At 34.1% G+C, this 23,945-nt stretch overlaps 1 protein-coding gene and 1 pseudogene across 3 annotated transcripts in view; one reads left to right on the top strand and one right to left on the bottom strand.

The window, feature by feature from the left end:
• Nop60B (dyskerin pseudouridine synthase 1 Nop60B) overlaps window positions 1-23,945 on the bottom strand; it is a 581,533-nt gene that overhangs the window by 282,563 nt on the left and 275,025 nt on the right. The gene's annotated exons all lie outside the window — the stretch shown is intronic.
• On the top strand, window positions 19,716-20,266 carry LOC145315546 (ribosomal RNA small subunit methyltransferase NEP1 pseudogene; annotated as a pseudogene).

Below are 23,945 nucleotides of genomic sequence, written 5' to 3'. Positions count from 1 at the left end.
ATATATTCATATAACATCCACCTAAATTTGACTTTTGGTATTTTATTTATAACATCACCAGAGGGAATTGAATTTTGGAAAAAAATATCAATTTATATTTTACACTGCTATGCATTGTTCTTGTTCTTGTTTCTAAAAAAAATTTATATTATAAAAAAGAGAATTATTTAACGCTTCTATAGGTATGTTTATCATTTTTCTAGGCTAAATATAACTATAATTAGACCATTTTAAAGTTAGACATCTTAACATATTAACACAATTATTGAATCGGTCTGTATTATTAAGCTGGCAACCCTTAAAACAGCTGCATTTCATTATCCTATTATATATAGTAATTACTATACAGCATGACCCTCAAAAAAGTATTTTTAAGCATCTGCAGCCTATATTTCTCAATAAAATATTAAAAGATTCATATGTACTTGTTCTCTATAATTTTCTACATCAAAGGATATCAAAATATTTTTTTTACATCAATTAACAGCCGAGATTTTTAAAGCCAAAGTTTGGAAAAAGTGCTTGAGAATCTGGATATTGCTAAATATTTCTTAGTTTTTTTATTAGTATATTACTTTTTATCAACCAGTTAAAAAACAAATAAGAAAGAAGAGCAAGTTTACAATTGATACATTTTTTATTGCATTAAAAAACGTTACTTTTACATATAAAAAACTACTTTTCAAATTTTACTGAATACATTTTCCCTCAAATCTTATAATATCTCCCACTTATTAATATGACCTTAAATAAACCCCTCCCCAATTTATGCTCATTACCAGAAAGATAAGCGCCACCTTTACCAATAAATTCACGCCCACTCATCAAATTAATCTAAGACACATAAAAATCATTTAAATTGTTAAATGTTTAATAAAAGTTTGTAGCTGTAACTTTTTGTTTTTTTTAACTTATTTTGATAAAATAAAAAGTGTTTGATTTCTGTTTATGTTTCAATTTGCAACTATTTTTTATAGGATTTCTTTCTGTAAGGGTGTTTTTGCAATTTACACTAATCTAAAAATGCCTTTTAGAGCAAGTGAAAAAAGTGCTTCCAGCATGAAATATATTTCTTGGAAACATCTTTATATAAGTTTTATAAAAAGTATTGAAATTATGAGGAAAACACGTCATTTCACTTTAAAAAAACATTTTTCTTGAAAAGTTACTTTTTCCTCAGCCACTTTTTCAAAACTTTGGCTCTAAAAATCTCAGCTGTTAATTGATGTAAAAAAATATTTTTATATCTACTTATGTGGAAATCTACAGAGAACAAGGACATATACATTTTTTGATAATTCATTGAGAAATATGGGCTGCAGATGCTTAAAAATACTTTTTCGAGGGTCATGCTGTATGTATAAACACACTTAATTTTTTAACTTTTTATTGATGGAATACATATGTTTCTCTATAAAAATAGATCATCAGTTCCAATTAAGATGTATAAAATAAGAGTTAAAAAAATATACATATATATGTCAATGCATTTTGAATCATTTTAAAAGACTAAATAAGAAAGAAGTGTTAGAAAATTGTGCCCCCTGCGGGGTTTTTTACTGCTTATATCCTCTTGGGGTTGGGGGGGAATTAGCATCTTTATATAAAAAGGGGGAGGTGTTTAAAGAGAATTTTTAAAGAGAAAAAAATAGGTCATATTTTATCATTTGCAGTTTTACAAATTAATACATATTATATAAAGCTTTTTTGTCTGTAGCTTAAGATTTCGATAAAGTATAAGGCTATTTTACTAATTTCCTTACTCCTTTAATTACAGAGCTCCTAGATGCTTGGAGCGCAGCTGCTAGTAAACAAACAAAGTAAAACGATTCCTGATTAATTGATTTACAATTTTAAAAAGCAAAACATTTTTACAATTAGGATGTGTATATCCACGCCATGGATAGCTCTTATTGTTAATTCAGGCGTGTTAGAATTAATCTTAAATGTTGGAAGATGATTTTTGTAGCAGTAAGGTACTTAGCAACTTTATAATCATTACTTTATGTAAAGGGATGTCCCGGTGGGGGGGGGGGGGGGGGGTTATGGGGTTAAGGGTTATTAATTAATTTGGGGCAACCCCATAATTTTTAAATTTTTAATTTTTAATCTTCCCCTCTTCCCCCCCCCCCCCAAAAAAAAAAATATAAAAAGCTTTGTCGTCCTTGCCTCTATTATATAAAGATTACCCCACAAAATAAACATGGGGATGCCCAAATTTAGATATTTTAATTTCCCCCCCTCCCCCTCTTCCCCCCCAAATCAAAAAGCTTGGACGTCCTTTATTATGTAAGCTCATTTAAAACATACTGAAATCAATTTGTGTACAACAATTATCCTATTTAGTTTTTTAGTAGTGAAGCTACTCTATAATTCAAAATATTTGTCCGTCCATTGTCTGTCCATTCATCTGTATGTCTGTCCATTGGTATGTCTGTCTGTTTGAGACAGAAAGGGGAAAACGAGATTTTCTCGGCTTCTATAAAAGATAGAAGGCTGAAATTTTCATGGATTGAATATTCTCTCTCTCTATCAATACTCCATATTTTCATCAAGTTTCATTAGGATTTGTTAAAAATCTGGGGTGGGCTATAACGATTCCTACATTTCAAGTTTTCATGATTTTCTCTACTCCTATTCAAGATAGATGGTTGAAATTCAGGGATTGAATACTTTGATATTTTGCATAATTTTATGATGTTTTATTGAGATTTACTTATTGGGGTTCTACCACAAACAAAAGAGTCCCAAATGTCGGAGTGGACAAATGCAGGAGTCCCAAACATCGGAGTGGACAAACGTAAGAATGGGACAAACGTCAGAGTGGACAAACATCAAGGTGGACAAACATCGGAGTGGAAAACATTGGAGTGGACATTGCTTAAATAAAACCTAGGAGTGTCTACTATTTTAATAATATTACAATTTTGAAATTTTTTATACCCCTGTCTACAAAATAATGACTATGGCTGCAGCGCTCAGCCCCCTAGCCTATATCCTAACCTAACCTAACTAAGAAAAGTAACGGGATGAAGGTAGGGGGGGCTGTGTTTGTATAAAAAAAATTCAAAATTGAAAAAAAAGTTTGGGACTCCTGTGTTTGTCCACTCCGACGTTTGTCCCAAAAATCCTGCGTTTGTCCACTCCAACTTTTGTCCCACTCCTGCGTTTGTTCCACTCTGACGTTTGGGACTCATGCATTTGTCCCTCCAATGTTTTTCCACTCCTACATTTGGCATGGAACCGATTATTGGTTGGGGTGCTAGTTTGATTCCTAGATTTGTAAGTTTTAAGGATTTTCTTTACTCCTATTAAAAAAAATTTAAAAGGCTGGGTTTATACCCCCCATAATATATTAAGGGGGGTGATTACCCCCATCTCTAAAAAAATTACCCTTTTACAAGCACTTCCCCCTGGATACTCCTGCACTCCCCCTTGTAGTGACTAGGCCAACTTTATGGTCTCTGGTTTCAGGAAGCCCATTCAATTATGAGAAGTTCACATTACAAGAGCACTCTTATAGCATCCTCTCTATTAGCATTACATGTGTAATGCATTGTAGACAGACAGATAGATATTGTGAGGGATCCTACACTTTATAACACCTTGTTTTGCATGGTAAAAATTGTTCCAATAGTTCTTGATATTGATATTTTATTTAAAAATTACAATAACTTGAATATAATGATGTTTAAAAAATGCTGAAATTATAGTTATATTTAGACTAGAAAAATGATTAACATACCTATAGAAGCATTAAATAATTCTCTTTTTAATTATAAAAATATTTTTTAGAAACAAGAACAAGAACAATGCATAGCAGTGTAAAATATAAATTGATATTTTTTTCAAAATTCCAAAACTATCCAGGGTCCTATAAGAAGTGTGATGTATAGTCCCTTTCTTCCTGTCTTGAGAGCATTGTATGTATTTTATATATTAACTTTTAGTTCTTGTGTCACCCGTCCCGGAGCAAGTCTTTGCTCTGTGATTCGGCACGAACCTAAAAGTGTAACCTTGTTATTATGATTAATATCTATATTTGTATGTTTAATCTGTCTTTGAATTAATACACTTTATTAGAATATTTAGCTGTTTATTCTTATTATTACTACACGTCATTTTGGCGCAGTAGTGTAGTACGAATCTATAGCTCAGATTTTCTTTTGACTGTATTATTTCTTTGCTTTGTTTTTATTCAGGATATTTTTGTGAGCGATGAAGGTGGACATTGCTCATTTTAAGAAGCTGTCTCCGGAGGAGAAGCTTGAGTACATCTTCGAGTCGATAACCTCGTTGCAGGGTGATATTCATTCCAATGGGAATGATATTCATTCCAATGGGAATAAGCTGGATAATTTGACTGGGCGAATGACGCCGCTGGAGACAAAGGTTCAGGAGTTGACGGATAATGTGGATACCAACAGTGCTGCGGTTACTGGATTAGCTACTCGTATGGACGATTTAGAAGATCGCCTTAATAAGGTAGTGGTGACTGGTGTTGACAGTGATATCAAAACCGAGAATGTGACGGTTGTTGATGAGTTTATGACTGGCCAGCAACGAATTTTGGATAGAATTGCACAGCAGAATAGTCTGAATAACTCTATGCCATGGCAGAGGACTGCTGGAGGATCTGTGCCGGAGGAGAAGCCTAAATTGTTTGTTGGTGGCTCTCGAACTATTTTTGGAGGAATGCATGATCATGAAGATAAGATCATAAAACTTTGGGAGCTGTCTAAGGTTGATGCTGTGGATAATATCTACAATGGAGTTCTTATGTGGTGGCCAGCCATTTCTGAGGTTAAAGCGGAGGATTTTAACACGCTCAATTTCTTCGAGGCAGGGCTGAGTGAACCACAGGTTAGTTGGTGTAAATCTCTTGTTTATGTGCCAGATAGATATTTGTACGTATCGCAGGGGGAGGAGAATGTTCATAGGTATAATGAAACGTGTGCTAAGCTTGATGATCAGTTCAGAAAAAATGCGCCTGAATTTTTAGTAGACGATGATGTGATTTTCTTTGATGATTATTTAGAGAGATTTTGGATGACTACTAGACGGTATCATATGACTAATCATCAAGTGTGCAAGGAAATTCTGTTTGACAAGTGTGTGGGTGTGAGAACCGCTTGTGGTTATACGCTAAAACCTGCTGATATGGAGAATAGACGATTAACATTAAAGGGGTACTTGTGTAAGATGCGAGAGACATTTTTACCACCCGACATGAAAAATGTGTGTAAAGATGCGTATTTGTGTGTTCAGCAGCATGAAAATGATAAGATTGATGCATTTTTTGATAAGATATTATCATTCTGGAAACGTGCTTATCCGAAACCAACCGATGATATGTTTATGGATTTCTATTCTCAAGTGTGTAATGTGATTTTATCTCCAATTTTGGCTAACCAAATGCGTCAATTTTCGTTAGATTTGGAGCGTGACGGACAAGTGCGAATGATAACGAAGTTTCAAACAGAGTTAATAGTTAAAGCACAGCTGATTGTTAAAGGGCTACAATTTAATCAAATTTCAGGGTCAATGGCTAGAGGATGTACAACAAACCAGATGGCTTTGGCTAAAACGATGGTTGGTGGCGTTGGTTCCAAGTCAAATCCTGTAACTATCGATCAGGTTAGTGATGAAGATAATTTTTTATATGAAATAAATCAATGTGAAATTGATTTAGCTGATGAATTTGGCGGACCAGCTGAACTTATTCCTTTAATTGGCGCAATTCAAGGTGGTTTTATTTGTTATTATTGCAATAGGAAAGGACATATGATGAGGGATTGCTTTGATATTAGAGATAAAAAGTTACCTAATCCTAAGGGAAAATACTATTTGCGGTGGGGAAACAAGCCTTTTGTTCCCTATAAGACGGGGCAAAAGAGTTTTAAAAAGGATGAACATGGCACTGATAAGAAGAAATTGGTTGGTGAAATTGAAGGAGGGGTAAAAGATGAAGCAGATACGAAGGAAGTGGCGTATGTCGATGGTTTAGGGGCACGCGATTATGAAGATGACCTTGTAGCGGAGGTTGAGGCATGGAATAGTGCTATTATAGATGACATTTTATGGTATTAATATTTTGTATGTATTATAACCACTAAAACCTTATTCCATTTTCTACATGTTACGCGGCATTGTTTTGATTTATGCGTGTTGTAAATAAACAACAACAAAACAAAATTAATGATAAAGAGTGAACGAAGCAACTCTAAAATTGTGATAGTTTATTTTGATGGTTTATTTGGATTATGAAAAGTTACATGTTGTTTGTTACCGTATATGAATTTATGAGATTATGTTATAATAGAAATCAAAATAGTTACTTTAGTTTTCGGTTATGTTTTGTTGCAATTGGATAAATTCATTTTTGTTTCAGACTGTTGGGGAGTCTAACAGAGATAAGAATAATAAAGAATTGAAAATGGATTAACTTCAACGAAATAGGAATACAATTTTGTAAAATTGTTAATGAAAGAAAGTTAATTTTATTTAATTTAAATTGAATAAATTGAAAATTGGATAAAAATTTGAAATTAGATATCTAAAAAGTATTAAAATTTTGATGAAAAGGTGAAAAATTGTTTTAAAAGTTGAGTCAGTTATTATGGTTTTAAGTATTTAATTTTAAAACAATTATATTGCGATTTAGTAATGTTGATTCAGCAAAATTTTTTATGAAGCTTAGAAGTTCATGAAGCAAAATTGTTATAATGCATTAGATATCTGCGTGGAGTAGCCTCTCTTCATAAAGGGAGGGAGGGGTTGGCAAATATTTTGTGCTGTCTCTCGGAGTTGGTATGCGCAAGAATGGTGGAGCCGTCTCTCTTTTGAGGAGAAAGGGGGAGTGAACAAAATTTGCAAAGAAAGTTTCTCTCAGAGCTGGTATGCGCAAAATGGGGTGGTGTAGAGAGGTAGCTGCAATGATTAACAGGAGTGGGGCGTTCCATGCGCAGAAAGTTGAGCTGCGCAAGAAAGTTGAGCTGCGCAAGAAGGTGCTCTCAGGTATAGAGAAGAATAGTTAGTTGAGCTTCGACTTTCAAAAATCTAATACATAAAAGTAGTGAGCAGGAGATCAGTTATTAATCTGATAATAATAGTATTATTAGGTAATATTTTATTGTATTAGAAAATATCTATTGTATTAAGAATTATTTATTTAGTTGCTTGGTGATTGATAAACATTTGATTAATATTATATTTCTTAATACAATTTCTTTATTAAATGTGTTGCAAATTTATTTGTTCAGTGATAACATTTATGTATGGCATCTAAAATAATTGTATTATGTTTTAGATTGGTCGGAAAGAGTAGTTGTAGTGGTTGAGATATACTATTCATTTGATGGTGAGTTGTTAAGATTTTATTTTATGCTGTTCAACATTTGATTACTATTACATATATTGTTATCTGTTTGAACATAGATCAGTCTTGTAAAACAATTAGTTATAGATATTAATACCTGTTAAAGTGAATTATGGCGCTGTTCGAAAATAGATCAATCTTGTAAACAAGTCGTTAAATGATTAATACCTGTTAAAGTGATTTATTTATTAAATAGCATCTAAAATGTTTGTAATATTTTAGATTGGCCGGAGAGAAGTTTTGTTGATTGAGATCTATTTTTGAATTGAATCATTGCTGTTGGAGGTGGAAATTGTCGGTGAGTGATTTGTCTTATTCTGTTATTTTTTGCAAATAGATAGAAAGTTATTTGATAGGAAAATTGGATAGTTACAACCTCATAACTGTTGGTGTTGGTTAGATAGCTGTTTTCTAATTTTCATGAAGATTCTAAGATGGCGGCTGAAGTCTACGTTCCAACGAAGATTGGTGACATGGAAATCCTGGCCTTAGTTGACAGCGGTAATGCCCGTGGCTGCCTCATCTCTCAAGTGTTAGCTAGAAAACTCGAATGTACGATTGAAGAGACGGATTCAAAAGCATCAGGAGTGCAGGGTTCCAGCATCAAGATTGACGGTGTTGTTCGGAACGTTGAATTTCAGATTGGAGGCCACAGTTTTAAAGAAGATTGCTATGTGATTTCTGGCATGACTGTACCTATGAATCTAGGTAGTCATTGGCTTAACAGAAATCACGTGAAGACGATATTTGAGAAAGATGGTAACAGAATTGAGATGCATGGAATCAGTGTGAATCTGGTGGCTAAACGAAAGATTGTAGTGAAGAATTTGGTTCATACTGTTTTGGAGAAAATGGAGAAGGCAAGAACTAAGAAACCTGAGATTAATGTAGCTGAATTACAAGACCAAAAATGGATTTGTTCATTGAAAGATCGAATAGAAATTCCAGCATTAAGCACAGTTGTGGTAGAAGTTTCAACTAAGGGGAATATGCCTGAAGGACAGTTGTGTTACATAGCTCCTAGACAAGGTTACTGTAGCCGGAATAACCTGTTGATAAATGAAGGAATTACAGAGGTTGGAAAAAACGGTAAAATTATGACTAAAATTACGAATTTCGAAACTTTTAAGAAATCTGTTCCTGCTGGTACTTTGGTTGGAAACTTGTTTTTGGCGGAGAAGATAGCGATGTTGCAGGAAAATAGGGTTAAAGAAGATGTGTCAACTACATTAAAGAAAATTCGTTTTATTAAAGATAAATTGAAGTTAGATAAAGTTCCGTTTTTAAAAGATAATGTTTCTTTGAAAGGAAGAATAGTTGGTTTGTTCTTAAAGAATTTCAAGGCGTTATCGATTGACCCTACGGATATTGGATCTTGTACTTTGGAAGAGTATGATATTCAGTTGGTTCCTGGAGCTCAACCTTTCAAGAATAGAATGATTAGACTTAATCCTCATCATGCAGAGAAATTAAAGGAACAGATTGATTTATGGTTGGAAACAGATGTTATAGAAGAATGTAATTCACCTTTTAATTCTGGAATCTTTGCTGTTAAAAAGAAAGTGGGAAATACTAACGAGGTGAAAGTCAGGTTTGTCCTGGACTATCGCTCGTTAAATGAGATAACTGAGAAGATATGTTATCCTTTGCCTAACATTGGTGAGTTATTTGACAAACTTGGAGGAAAGAAGATTTTTACGTCCATTGACCTTACTTCGGCGTATAATTCGATGCATTTGAAGGAATCTGTCAGGAAATATACCGCATTTTGTTCTAATGGGCGGCAGTATTGCTTCAAGAGGCTGCCGTTCGGTTTGACCAATGCTCCAAGTGCATTTGTAAAATTGATGGATAGAGTAATGGATTTGAGTCCTGAATTAAGAGCATTTTGTCTCGTCTATTTAGACGATGTTCTCGTATACAGCATGAATGTGGAGGAACATCTGGAGCATCTGAATACACTACTACGAACTTTCTGTGAAGCATGACTCAAGATTAATCTTGGAAAATGTACATTGTTTGCAGAGGAAGTGAAATTTCTGGGTCATATCATAAATGCAGAAGGCATATTCATGGATAAAGCATACATTGAGAAAATTAAAGATTGGCCAGTACCTGAAACAGGTAAAGATATTCAAAGATTTACTGGTTTCATAAATTATTATGGTTCATATTTCAAGAATTTTTCTGATATTACGGCACCATTGAACAAATTCAGAAACAGTAGTAAAATAGAATGGGATGAAAAAAGTATGGAAGCCTTTACAAAGACTAGAGAATTGTTTTGTGAAGAAATAAGCAAATCATTTCCAGATTGGAGGATGGAGGCTGAACCATTTGTGCTGGATACAGATTGGTCGTCCACAGCTATGTCTGCAGTGTTAAGTCAAAAACAAAATGGTCAAGAGAAAATGATATCGTGTTGGTCACGTGTTTGTTCAACTCATGAAGCCAATTATGCAGCACATAAAGGAGAATTATGTGCATTAGTAAATGCTGTTGAAAGATTTGAATGCTATTTGAGACACAAGAAATTTATTGTTAGAACTGATTCAGCTGCACTGAAACATCTATCTACTTGGAGACAAAATGGATATTTTGTTGGTCTCACCATAAGGTGGATAAATTTTTTATCCACCTTCAGTTATGAGGTTGTACATAGGCAGGGCAAGATGCATACTAATGTTGATATATTGTCACGTACTACGTTAGTGGATAGTAAAGATAGGATATCTAAATTATCGACGGACGAACAAGGAGAGTTAATATTAGACACTGTATATCAATTAGAAGATCCTAAACTATGTCTTATTGCAGGAATTGGAGCAGAGACAGCCAGTCAAATAGCGGCAAGATTGAAGGCAAGAGAATTCAGTCGTAGTCTGGAGAAAGATCCTGTTTTAGTGGAGGTGAGAAAATTCATTGTAAATAATGTTAAACCCACGTCCAGAGAATTGTCTCAAATGCCTTACCGTGGTAAACAAATATTAAGGTTTTTCGAACACTTGAGTTTTCGAAATGGTTTAATTATTTTGACTTCACCTATGCGGCTCCAGAAAGAATTTCAATTTATAGAAAGGGTAGTGGTACCTATCGGGATGTATAATAAAGTTTTTCTGTTGGCTCATGCAGATGTTACAGCGGGACATAGGGGTTACCTGGAGACCTTGAGTAAGATTAACAGACACTTTATTTTTCCCTATGTGTCTAAATATGTAGCTGCGGCAGTTGCAAATTGTGTTATTTGTTTGAATAGGCGTAAAAAACCAAAACATAATCATAATATTGAATTTTCACCTTTGGCTGGGGAGGCTATGGCAGAGTTAGCCATAGATGCGATAGGTCCTTTGAATGAGTGTGAATATAATGGAGTCATTTGTAAGCATATTTTGATAGTAGTTGACAGTTGTACTAGATATGTGTGGTTGTTTGCTATTGAGGATGTTAAAGCTGAAACAATTATTGAATGTTTGAAGTTTAATTTATTCTCTGTCTGGGGATTGTGCGAGAGAATTAGGACTGACAATGCTCAAAGTTTTAAATCGAAAGTTTTTAGGGAAGTTTGTTTGAGATTGGGAATTGAACAAATTTTTATCCCTCCTCGCTCAGCTAATTCGAATTTTAGTGAAAGATACAACCAATCGGTGTATTCGTTTCTTAAGACTGATTTACGTTTTCAAGATGGAGATTGGGCTCATAAACTTAAAGCTACGCAATTTTGTATGAACACTTCTTTTAATCGGAGGTTGGGATGTTCCCCGTATTTCAAGTTTTTCCTACGTAACCCTAAGCTTCCATTGGACGCATTTGATCCTTTAACACGCACAAAGATTAAATATATGAATTTTTCAGAGCTATTGGATTGTCTCGACAGAAATTGGAGAACAGGACAAGAGAGGACTGAGAAGTATTTACAGGTAGAAAATACAGAAAGGATAGGTAGGCCGATAGCTATAAATTCCTATTGTTATATTTATTATGACGTCACAACGATTGGTGTAGCTCGTAAACTCTGTTCTTTATGGGTGGGTCCGTGTCTAGTAACAAAAGTAATTTCTGACAGTTTGTTTGAGGTTCAACCCTTAGAGAAGTGTAGACTGAAAGACAAAGGGGTTAGAATCGTGCCAAGGGATAAAATATATGTTATAGAGAGTACTCTAGATTTGACTCCAGATGAAAAGATTGACTTAGTGGTTACAGATGAGTTTTTTTCTGTGGACAATGACTTGAAAATAAACTATGACTTTCCCAATACTTTAAGAAATTTATCTTGTTCAGGCGTTACCGAAGAGGAGAATAGTTGTGGCGCTAGTCCAGAAGTGGTTAGAAAGCGGAAGGATGGACAACAGGTAACACAAGATTCTTTGGAAGATTCTTTTTTGGGTGTGGGCTTGTCACAGCAAAGGTCAAATGTATCTAAGGATAATGAATGTTTAAATGATTTAGTTGAGGATCTTAGTGATACTTTAGAAAGTACTCATATTTCTGAAAGTGTAGATATGGATGGTGTGGATATGAATGACAAAACTAAGTTAGATTCTACATATTCTACTATTAGTAAAGATAGTGTTTTCCACGGAGATTATGCGAATGATAATAGCTTAATAGACAACAGTTTGGGTGTAGAGGATATTAACATGGAATCTGCTAGAGAATTAGAGTCTCGAATGAGTATTTTAGAAGATACTTTTCCAAAACTTCAGAATAAAATTGTAAATTTGGAACAAAGACGGGGGAGTGTTAAACGGGGTAGGGATGTTGAGGAGGATGATTTAGATAGATCGTTAGATAATGCAAAATTGCAAAAAATGTCTGAAACTATTCCTGTGAAAGGTCGTCCTAAAGGTTCTACAAATGAAGTACAATTACAAAAGTTGGATGAGGATAGACAAAATAGGGATAAAGATAGATTAGAACGTTATTCTGTAGCAGATGTAGTAACTAGGAATCTTGCAAAACTGATTAAAAAATAATATTTGTAATAATTTGTATAATATTTGCAGGAGAAGAGATTACCATGACAATCGTCGGGAGCGTGACGACAAGCGAGGAGGCGGCGGTGGTGACAGACATGACCGGAACAGAAGAGAGGGAAATGATCGTGGTATGCGGAAAAGGTCACCTGACGCTTGTAGTTCGAAAAGTGGACGTTCTGGACCAATACCTGTGAAAAAATCCAAGGATGATAGAGGAGTCAGGTACTTGGATATTTTGCTATTTTTTGTTGTGATGCAGACATATTGTTTTGTAATTGTTGGTTGTATGTATGCGTCACAGGATCCACGGTTAGCGGCTTATGATTGTTCTCAGATAAGTGCTGTTGAGCTTAGATCAGCTGCCTGTTTGCATGATAGGATGGAACCGGTCAGATCTGTGGAATTACTTGGTTTAGCAGAAACTGATTTTATCTTGTCGGAAGCTATTAGTTGTGAGGTTAGGCTAAAGTTGGAGCGCTGGTTTTGCGGCACTGCGAGTCATGTGCACGTGTTAGACGTGCCACATGAAACACAGGTAGAGTTAAGTATGGATGAATGTAGAAGGGTTTTCCATTCTGGCAAGTATCAGCATGATGGTATTAGTTTTAAAGTGAACATAGATTTGCCAACTGTTCACAGTTTTACGGTTAATGGAACATTGTCACCTTTCAGTGATGTTGGTGGTGAAAATATTCAATGTAAGACACTGGGAGTATATGCGCACAACATGTGGTTCGACTTAGGTTTTGCTATTGGGACTTTGCATATTTTAGTAAAAAATACTCCAGTTTTGATTAAGGGAAATGTTGTTATGGATTATGATAAAAAAACGATTGTGGCGAATTTTGAAGAAAATCATTTGTGGGCAACATCAACTTCACGCTATTATCCGTATGTAGTACGAAAACCGGCCAGTAATTTTAAGGTAGTTTTTCAAGATACATTCAATTTAACTACATGGAATGATCAACTTTTTGTTTCTAACTCGGAAAGGAATATTTTAGTTAAAGTTATGGGAACGGAGAAATTTGTTTTGCAGCATCTGGATTTTAAGATTTTTGTAACAGAATTGGAAGGTATCAAGTTTTTAGAGGAACCGAAGGCGGCTGTTAGAAGTTATTTTGGGGATCTGTTAAAACAAGAAGCCAGGTTTGATTTAAATGCTATGTTTTTGGCTAGTAGAGAGAGGAATGAGAGGATGATGGAACTTTTTAGTATTTCTAGATGTGCTCAAACAGAAGTTAGATCAAATGTACAGTTGCATCATGGGTTCAGAATTATATACCTGGGAGAGATTGCTAAGTATGAAAAATGTACAGCGGTTGAAATTCCAGTAAAGTTAGGTGTGGATTATGGATGTGCTGTAGGACATTTGTTGGTGGAGTATAAAGGTGAAACAGTTGGGATACAAGAATATAGTCGAATGATTGTTACAGTAGAGGAAATAAAATTGTTGAATTGTTCTCAAAGTCCGGTGTTTTTGAAGTTGACAGTTAATTTGTTTCTTGGGAATCAGGGGCAGGGACTCGAGATTCTTCACATTAAAAATGAGAAATCTGAACATGTGGGACAAAAGATTTTTCTGAATGATGAAAAGGTGTTTATTGCTGATTTTAATAAGACTATTAGATATCAGGGCTTAGAAGATTTTGAGGATTTTAATGGACAGGCTTCTAAATTGGATTTTGTTGATCATAAGCTGTCATTTTTCGAACAAGTTACAGGTTCTTGGTTTGGTTTAGAACATTTGTTTAAGGATATACTACCATTGTTTGCTAAGTTTGTATTGATTGTTTTGATGTTGTTGTTAGGTATAATTCCCATGTTGGTAGTTTTGTATTGCTGTTGCTCATGGTGTTATAAAAAAAGATTTACCGAAGAAGAATTTAATGCTAGGTTTATACATTAAATTCTTATGCTGAAATTTAATTATATTGTATTTTTTGCAGGTTGGTTACGGCGACAACAATGAATCAACAGTTATTGAGCAATGAAGAAAATGGCCGCCACAAACAATCTGCGGATGAAGGAAATCAAGTCAAACCTGGTCTACCTGTAAGCGCGTTGGTCAGCAACTCTGCATCCAGGCTGGTGTTGATAATGTCGCGCGTCGAGCTGCCAACGTTGAGTGTGGGTAGATCGTCGAGGAATGTGTTTATGAATAGTGAAGACATGCCACTTGCAGACTTAATTCGTCTTATTGATAATGAACCAAGGTTCAAATTGAACTTAGTAAACATGCTTTCGTTGCAGCTTGAGATGGGGAGATGTATAAACTCATTAGACTGGGCCTTGGACAGGATCCCTATCTATACCAGCCAGAACTCAAGACACTTGAACCTGGTAGCGGCTGGTGAGCATTCTAAAGCTATAAACAGAAAATTGTTCTGGAACGAGACAAATAATTTGAATAAATTGAGTGCAACTATGTTTCTCTCCAAGCTTGTTTGTGAAATGTTACCAAGTCTGGTGCTTCTTGCCAAGTACCTGGATGGAGATGAGAGAAAAAGCTGCCAAACGTTGGGAGAATTGTTGCCTATAATCAAGCACATGGGGGAACTGGATGACTGGCACCAACTTTCCAGAGTTGACGTCATACCTGCAGATGGTCGAATGAGCCTTCAGTCGGTGCTGAGAACGGTAGGCAATAGCATTGATGCGCGTTTGAAGACGCAGGTTGTATCAGCTATCCGGCTTCTGGCGCATTGGAGAGACGTTGTGAATAAAATTTCCTTTATTTTGAAACAGATGCCATCCACAACTTTATTCAAGTTACAGAAAGAGTGGCTTGAAGGAAAGTCTGAACAGGATTTGAGTGCTAAAGTGTTTATTGACGCTATTCATGTGAATGAATACGCGTACCTATCGGTTTTTATACCGCGCATCTTCAACGTGAATTCGGTCAGCTTAATTACCAGTGGAGAGATGCCAGCTGAGATACGCTATGTTAGATTGGATGGACAAAGAGAAATAATTGAGAATCTTGTGAGTGCTACATATACAGGTAGTTTGGTTAACAATAAAGTAGACGGAAGAATATTAACCTGGGAAATGCAGATGCGCTGCAAACGTCTGCGTCCTACTCTAGCCAAGCAGACGTTGCTTTGTGAGCCAGGTTCTACTTTAGAGGATGTGGCAACAAATCTCGAATGGAAGTTTAATCCTGAACACAGAGTAAATGAGTGGTTTGATGGTGATTTTAAGTTGGTTACTCGGTTTGGGGGTCCTGTTTGTATCCAGCAGGATCAGCCTTTGGATCAGAACATTCCTGTTTGTCTAGATCTTGAGTTGTCAGGTCAGCAATGGCGTGTTGATGAACAAGCGATGGAGGAAATGAGGATGGAACACACGCCTGGAATATTGACGGTGCTTGATAAATTCGGGGAGGAGGTTAGTCGTAAGCATCAAAAGATTTTGGATATTCAAGAGGAGGTTGACAGCGTTGCGACCTCGATTTCAGTTGCGGTTAATAGCGGATTTGAAAGATGTTTACATATGCTTGGTGATACTGAGGCAAGGATGTGATGAGACCGCAAAACTTGGAATGAATGATAATGAAGCTAACATTCCTATGGATATTGAAGAATCTGGCAAGAAAGGAAGAGCAGCTGGAAAAAGAAAGTAATAATTATAGTTTAATGTGTGTTAATTCATATTTTATTTTTATGTATTAATGTTTAAGTATTTGTTGAGGCAGTAGTAGTCTCGAAAGGTTATAATATCAATGCTTTTATAACAATGCATCTCTAATGACATGTTTTAAATCAATGCATTTCTGATGGTTATATGTTAATCAGTGTTTTTATTTATCATGCATTTATAATAATTATGTTAATCAATGCATTTCCAATGATTATATGTTAATCAATGTTTTTTTTAAAAAAAATATATAAAAAAGGGAAAAAAAAACACATAAAGAGAAAAAAGGAACATAAAAAAAACATAAAAGAGTTTTAAGAAACCAAAACAAAAAAGAAAAAAAAATATATATGAAATGTTTAAAGATCTGGAAATAAATTAAAAAAAAAAAAATAAAAATTATGACAGGTGTCATACCAGATCAATCATTATCTATTTGATAAGCATTCAATGCTACTTATACCATATTTGCTAATTAACATGTAATAAACATATTGTTATATTCAATCTGTAATGTTACAGTTTCGAAATTTATGTTCATGTTAAAGCCGGGGAGAAATGTGATGTATAGTCCCTTTCTTCCTGTCTTGAGAGCATTGTATGTATTTTATATATTAACTTTTAGTTCTTGTGTCACCCGTCCCGGAGCAAGTCTTTGCTCTGTGATTCGGCACGAACCTAAAAGTGTAACCTTGTTATTATAATTAATATCTATATTTGTATGTTTAATCTGTCTTTGAATTAATACACTTTATTAGAATATTTAGCTGTTTATTCTTATTATTACTACACGTCAGAAGCATCCATAAAACACAGAACTCAATAGGTACTGTAATTGTCGAAATCTGAAGACAAAAAAGATACTACTTTATATAATAGGATAATGAAATGCAGCTCTTTTAAGAGTTGCCAGCTTAATAATATAGACCGATTCAATAATTGTGTTAATATGTTATGATGTCTAACTTTAAAATGGTGTAATTATAGTTATATTTACTCTAGAAAAATGATAAACATACCTATAGAAGCGTTAAATAATTCTCTTTTTAATAATATAAATTTTTTTTAGAAACAAGAACAAGAACAATGCATAGCAGTGTAAAATATAAATTGATATTTTTTTTCCAAAATTCAATTCCCTCTGGTGATATTATAAATAAAATACCAAAAGTCAAATTTAGGTGGATGTTATATGAATATATAAAGCTTCTTTACAGCCAAAAAAATTGGGAAAAAAATATCATTTATGGAGCAACAACAAAAGTGGGTTTATCACAAAACCTCGATTTATTAGTCAGCTGTTCCATAAAAAACCAAGTCATTACCTGTATATTATAAAGCAATGCCAGGCAATTAAAATGAGGTATTAAGCACTTTCTAACTCCAAAAATTGATTCTTCTAGAGCAAAAATTAGTTTAGCATTTTTGGTGACTCAAATTTGAAATTTGATTTGTAGCAAGAGAAAAATATTAAAAAAACATACTTTTTTCTATCTAAGAGGCAAATTAATGGTATTAATATATTCGCAAATGTCTTATATACAGTTTAATACACTTTTAAGTCCATTATTTTTGGGCTTTGAGTGAACGTCTAATAAGATTGATTTTATCTCAAAAGAGGGTTATTTCTTATTATATTAGTCGCAAACGTCCAATAATAACGTTTTCTTATTCGTTTGCTTAACAAATTAGGTGTCAAAACTTTTTAACCACTTATTGTTATTTACAAAAAGGGTTAATTTAGTGTATTATCATTGGGGATGTACATCAATTTTTCGTCCAAAGTCTTATCCCTTTAGATCCCTTTTGTTCAGCTCTTTTCAAAGAAATATTGTTTTACTGTTTTTCATGACTTTTTAAAAGCGAAGCTTTTCTATAATTAGGGTCGGTCCGTCCGTACGTCCGTCCGTCCGTCACAGAGAGTTAGCTCGGTTCGTTAATTTAAACAGGTTAGAATTGTCCTATCGATTCCAAACTCTGCATGATGATTCCTGTAGTAGTTAGGTACAATTATAGAAGCGTAGCAACTCTATAAACAATAACAGAATGTCCGTACGTCCATTTTAAACATGTCGATTTTTAACTTTTTTGACAACAAATTTTTGTGTGTTAAAATTATCCGATTCTTCTGATTTTTTGAAAACTAATTCCTATTACAACAAGGTACAATGTTATAAGCGAAGCATCTCTATAAACAAGTCCCAAAAATGTAAGTATGTCCTTAAACAGTATCATCTATTTATGCAGTTGTGCAACAAATTTCTTAAAATATTGTTTGTTCTGACAATCTACAAGTGTTAATGTTCGTTTGTCCTTCCATTTCAGAGCTTCGCTTTTATGGATGTTGTCATCCTTGTTTTTCAGCCTCTAGGTACACGTCTTTGAGCTAAAAGGGGCAAAATTTGAGAGGGGTTGAAAAAAATGGATCTTTTCGATAGGTCATTAATCAAGCTCAAAGTGAATCTTTAAAGATGTTAGGTTTTAAAATGGAATCAAAAGCGCCGGCTTGTGTTTAAAGTTGTTATTTAAAACGTGAAGCTTTTCTATAATTAGAGTGGTTCTTTAGTCGCTAACAGACAATTTTTTTAAAAGCGAAGCTTTTCTATAATTAGGGTCGGTCCGTCCGTACGTCCGTCCGAGATTTTATTCGTTAATTTAGGCATGTTAGAATTGTCCTATCGATTTTAAATGTTGCATGGAGATTCCTGTAGTAGTTAGGTACGATTTAGAAAGCGTAGCAACTCTATAATCATTACCAGAATGTCCGTACGTCCATTTTAAACATGTTGATTTTTCTAATTTTTTAACAACAAATTTTTATGTGATCTAATTATCCGTTTGATCTGATTTTTGGTATATTGATTCCTGGGACAACAAAGAACAATTTTATAAGCGAAGCAACTCTATAATCAAGTCCTAAAATGTAAGTATGTCCATAAACATTATCCTGTATCAAGCAGTTTTTCAACAAATTTACTTACACTTTTGCTTCGACTCTTATACTTTTATATTCTGATTATTCAGTTCAGATACTATACAAGTGTTAATGTCCGTTTGTCCTACCGTTTCAGTGCTTCGCTTTTATAGATGTTGTCATCCTTGTTTTATTAGATTTTATAGAAGCATAAAAACATAAATGGAAGGGGACATATTTCTGTAAATTTTACTTGTACTCAAGGTTTTTTAAACACGTTCTCTTATTCATTGGCTTAAAACCTTTAGGTTCTTTCATTAAATCTTAATTGGTTGGTACAAGCTATACATATGTATCCTACAAACTGACGGTCAAAATTTTTTTAGTGTGGATGCTCTACCTAAATATTGTATGAAATAAATTAGAGAACCAAATAACACCATTATTTACTAAGTATATTTGCGATAACTTTTACTTAACAGATTCTTCCAATTTTTAACACTTACTAAACATCCTGCTTTATTGCTTCAAGATTCATGTCAGATCTCTATAGGAAATAAATGTCTATAAATGAGCTCAATTTTTCCAAGAATTAAATGTTTAAAACTCATAGTGCTCCAATAATCCATAATAAACTCTCATTGGCCAGAACGATGAGACCCATTATTTTACTTTATTAAAAAAAATTATTCCATTTAATAGAGAACAAGGATGACAACACCCATAAAGCTTAGCAATAACAAGGATGACAACCTCCATAAAAGCGCGCTCTGAAATGGAAGGACAAACGAACATTAACACTTGTTGATTGTCAGACTTCTACAAGAGAAGGAATGAAAATTTAAGAAATTTAAAAGAAATTTTAGAAGTTACTGTTTTACTGATATGGGAGACAAACGCAAGGCTAAAGAGGAAGGTGATCAAGGCCCAGCCAAGAAAGTGATAGAAGTGCCGGTCCCAAAGAGAAGGTTATCACAGAAGCACACAGAGAAACGATTGATTGTCATTCTAGAGGGCGCCCATCTGGAAACTTGCAAGACCGGCAGAGAATATTCCCTGTTGAATATTGACGACCACAAGAGCCTGTTGACCAAATCTGGCCGTGATTTCTCAACAGCCAGGCCTGATATCACTCACCAGTGTCTGTTGATGCTATTTGATAGCCCTCTGAACAGAGCTGGTTTATTGCAAGTGTTTATCCATACTGCACAGAACGTTCTTATTGAGTTGAATCCCGCCACTAGGATACCAAGAACATTCAAGCGGTTTGCAGGTTTGATGGTACAACTTCTACACAAGTATTCCATAACAGCCGCGGGTTCATCAGTCAGATTATTAACTGAATTAGCAGAATATTAATGCATCAGTACAAACAATATTTTAAGAAAATTTGTTGTAAAACTGCATAGATGATACTGTTTAAGGACATACTTACATTTTTGGGACTTGTTTATAGAGATGCTTCGCTTATAACATTGTACCTTGTTGTAATAGGAATCAGTTTTCAAAAAATCAGAAGAATCAGATTATTCTAACATACAAAAATTTGTTGTCAAAAAAGTTAAAAATCGACATGTTTAAAATGGACTTACGGTCATTATGGTATTGTTTATAGAGTTGCTTCGCTTTTTTAATTGTACCTAACTACTATAGGAATCATCATGCAAAGTTTGAAATCGATAGGACAATTCTAACCTGTTTAAATTAACGAAAAGAGCTAACTCTCTGTGACGGACGGACGGACGTACGGACGGACCGACCCTAATTATAGAAAAGCTTCGCTTTTAAAAAGTGCACTGCAGCATTACAGCCTAAATGACCAATTGCTTCAAGATAACTAAATATGTCCCACCTTATATTAGAAAAATGTATATATTTAACAGTAATAATTTTAATAAAAATCTTATTAATCATAATATTATAATTAAGTGGTGCTTTTCTAATGCTGGTACAATATTTAAAACTATCAGCTACGCCCCAAGAGGCCTCTAGTGGCACTTTAAATGTGTATTTTTTATTATTTCAAATATGTAATTATTTTCTATGTTGCGTTCAAGTCTCTACGTAAAATTTGTTCTCCCAATTTTTAAAAGCGAAGCTTTTCTATAATTAGGGTCGGTCCGTCCGTCCGTACGTCCGTACGTCCGTACGTCCGTAACGGATAGCTTTTTTCGTTAATTTAGGCATGTTAGAATTGTCCTATCGATTTCAAATTTTGCATGGTGATTCCTTTAATAGTTAGGTACGATTTAGAAAGCGTAGCAACTCTATAATCATCACCAAAATGTCCGTACGTCCATTTTAAACATGTTGATTTTTTTTACTTTTTTAAATAGCTTTTTTCGTTAATTTAGGCATGTTAGAATTGTCCTATCGATTTCAAATTTTGCATGGTGATTCCTGTAATAGATAGGTACGAGTTAGAAAGCGTAGCAACTCTATAATCATTACCAGAATGTCCGTACGTCCATTTTAAACATGTTGATTTTTTTTTCATTTTTAACAACAAATTTGTAAGTGACCTAATTATCCGATTAGTCTGATTTTTGGTATACTGATTCCTTGGACAACAAAGTACAATGTTATAAGCGAAGCATTTCTATAATCAAGTCCTAAAAATGTAAGTATGTCCATAATCATTATCCTGTATCAAGCAGTTTTTTAACAAATTTACTTACAATTTTGCTTTGACTCTTATACATTCGCATTCTGATTATTAAGTTCTGACATTATACAAGTGTTAATGTCCGTTTGTCCTACCGTTTCAGAGCTTCGCTTTTATGGATGTTGTCATCCTTGTTTTTATTTCTTTTGGGAAGGTGGTGTTACCCCTACCTTGGTAAGGAGAACCCGATTGGTTCAGCGGTTAGCGGGATCCTTCGCTACAAACATGCAAACACACAGACAAATATCCTGTTACTTTATAATACGAACTAGCGGCTTCGCCCCTAGCCTCTAGGAGCTTTGTCCCAAGAGGTAATTTTAAAAAATGATATAAGAAATAAAAATTTTCTTGTGCTGCCAATTTATGTGAAGTAAATGCCTAAAATAATTTTTTTTTGGGGGTGGGGAATTTTCTTTTTTGGGGGTGTCCCACCCCCCAAGAAAATAGCTTAAAACCACCACAGGACCAATAGGCATATATTCTGAAGAGTACAAACATAATACTGTCACCTTTAAGTAAGATTCCAACTCAATAGAATACTGTTCTTGCAGAGTTTAAATTAACTGCCTCAAAAAAAATTTGAGGGAGAATTTTTGTTTTTTAAAGGGTGAGGGGTGTCCCACCCCACAAGAAAATAGCTTATAACCACCACAGGACTAGTAGATATATTCCCTGAAGAGTAGAATCCAATCAGTTCAGTGGTTACCAAGATCTTAAGAGACAGAGAGACGGACAGACATCAAGCTACTTTGTATTATAGGAGTCTAGATAGATTTAAATTCCAATCAACTTTCTTAGATAGACAACCTACTACTACTAGTATAAAGCTTGAGTTTTACTTGAACTTACCTAGATGTGATTAAACAAGGATGACAACATCCATAAAAGCAAAGCACTGAAACGGTAGGACAAACGGACATTAACACTTGTATAGTGTTAGAACTGAATAATCAGAATATAAATGTATAAGAGTCGATGCAAAATTGTAAGTAAATTTGTTGAAAAACTGCTTGATTAAGGATAATGTTTATGGACATACTTACATTTTTAGGACTTGATTATAGAGTTGCTTCGCTTATTGAATTATACTTTGTTTTCCCAGGAATTAATATACCAAAAATCAGATCAATCGGATGATTAGATCACATAAAAATTTGTTGTTAAAAAAGTAAAAAAATCAACATGTTTAAAATGGACGTACGGACATTTTGGTGATGATTATAGAGTTGCTACGCTTTCTAAATCGTACCTAACTACTAAAGGAATCACCATGCAAAATTTGAAATCGATAGGACAATTCTAACATGCCTAAATTAACGGAAAAAGCTATCCGTTACGGACGTACGGACGGACCGACCCTAATTATAGAAAAGCTTCGCTTTTAAAAATGTAATTTCTAACCAAAAACTTGGTAAATTATGCCTTTAAAGTAAACCAGTGCGGCCATACATTCTTTTTAACAGACAAGTTACCATAGAGTGCTCAATAAAAGGTATTAGCTTTACTATGAAAAATTATGTGTCATTTTTTAGAAGTAAAGTAAATCCATTAGTAGCGGGGATCTAAAGAGATAATACAATGACCGAAAAAAAGTATGTACGTAAATCCCCAATTATGAAAAGCAAAATTAATGGTGGAAAAGTTAAGTCACTGCTAGCTTATTCCAACCAATCAAGGTTTAGTAAAGTCCCCAAAGTTTGAGATTATGTACATATATATGCAACTTTAGGTACCAGTAAGATTTACAGTCCAATGTCCCCTGCTTACTAGCAATAAAGCTAAAACACTTACATAGTTTTACAAAAATTGGTCAATAAAAATAAAAAAAATAAAAAAATACTCTAAAAAATGTCTATTACCATTACATATTTGTATATTTTACCAACTGAAATTCCCAAATTCATGAATTATGAATCAGGAATGTGGGGAAATGTTAATGGAAGATAATAATACTTTGTATATCAAAATTTTATACAAATCGGGTATTAGTTTTATGATTTTTATTTTGATATTCGTGGAAAATTGTCTGTAATACTGATTTTTTAGAATGGCTTAAAGCCAGTTGTAATACAGCAGATATTAATCGGTTTCGAAACCATATTAGAAACCTTTCTTGATGAGACCTTTCAATTAGTATGTTTGGATGGGGAAAGATAAATTAATCCTCCATTAACATATCCCTATTTTCCTGGCTATGAATACCTTAATGTTTAAGTAGTTTAAGGAATGAATGGATAGTTCACACTGATACACATACACACACACACACGAACCCTGTTAGCATACGGATATCTAAGTATAAGTTTCTAACAAGAAAAAATCAATTGAATCAACATTTTTATTTGTAAATGAATATCTTGAGATAGATAAAAT

This window comes from Acartia tonsa, chromosome 4 (genome assembly GCF_053477335.1).
Source record: "Acartia tonsa isolate MP-2025a chromosome 4, ASM5347733v1, whole genome shotgun sequence".
NCBI classification, from domain to species: domain Eukaryota; kingdom Metazoa; phylum Arthropoda; class Copepoda; order Calanoida; family Acartiidae; genus Acartia; species Acartia tonsa.
Note: the sequence above shows the minus strand (reverse complement) of the source record. Positions and strands in the feature narration are given on the sequence as shown.